General features: G+C 25.2%; 1 protein-coding gene across 1 annotated transcript in view; it reads left to right on the plus strand.

The window, feature by feature from the left end:
* The window catches only part of LOC108686086, a 3,916-nt gene that overhangs the window by 1,024 nt on the left and 2,336 nt on the right, over positions 1–556 (plus strand). The gene's annotated exons all lie outside the window — the stretch shown is intronic.

The following is a 556-nucleotide window of genomic DNA, read 5'->3' on the forward strand; positions in this document are numbered from 1 at the left end:
ATATATTTATTTATTTATTTATACATAACTAAATAGTGGGATACTATACATGTCCAATTAGTAATATGATACAGTTACGCTATTATGACAATTTATATAAATTAGAAAAATTTGAGAATCTCAATCTAAACTGACAGATCTAAGCTATCATTAAGAAAGTTGGATTATCCATAATCGTTGTAATATTAATACGATATGGTAGTAGCTGTATTAAGCATATAATATGACTCTATATCTATAGTTAACACTTTAATTTTCTTTCCGTGTAAAAAATCTAGCGTTTTAGAATTTAATCTTAAAATGTAAAAGAAAGTTACAGGGTTGGCAAGTAACGCGTTACTTGTAACGATAACGACGTTACAAGTTACTTTTTTTTGACAACGTTTGAGTAACGACGTTACATTTTCTTCTGCATAAGGTTCATGGTAATGCAATTAAATTTTTGAGGTAATGGTAACGATTTCATTAGTTATTTTTATCGTTACTTTATTTCTATTTACATAAAAGTTTTAATCATAATTAGAGCGTATATATATATATATATATACATATATAT

The sequence above is a fragment of the Atta colombica genome, unplaced genomic scaffold, assembly GCF_001594045.1.
Source record: "Atta colombica isolate Treedump-2 unplaced genomic scaffold, Acol1.0 scaffold164, whole genome shotgun sequence".
Lineage (NCBI taxonomy): Eukaryota > Metazoa > Arthropoda > Insecta > Hymenoptera > Formicidae > Atta > Atta colombica.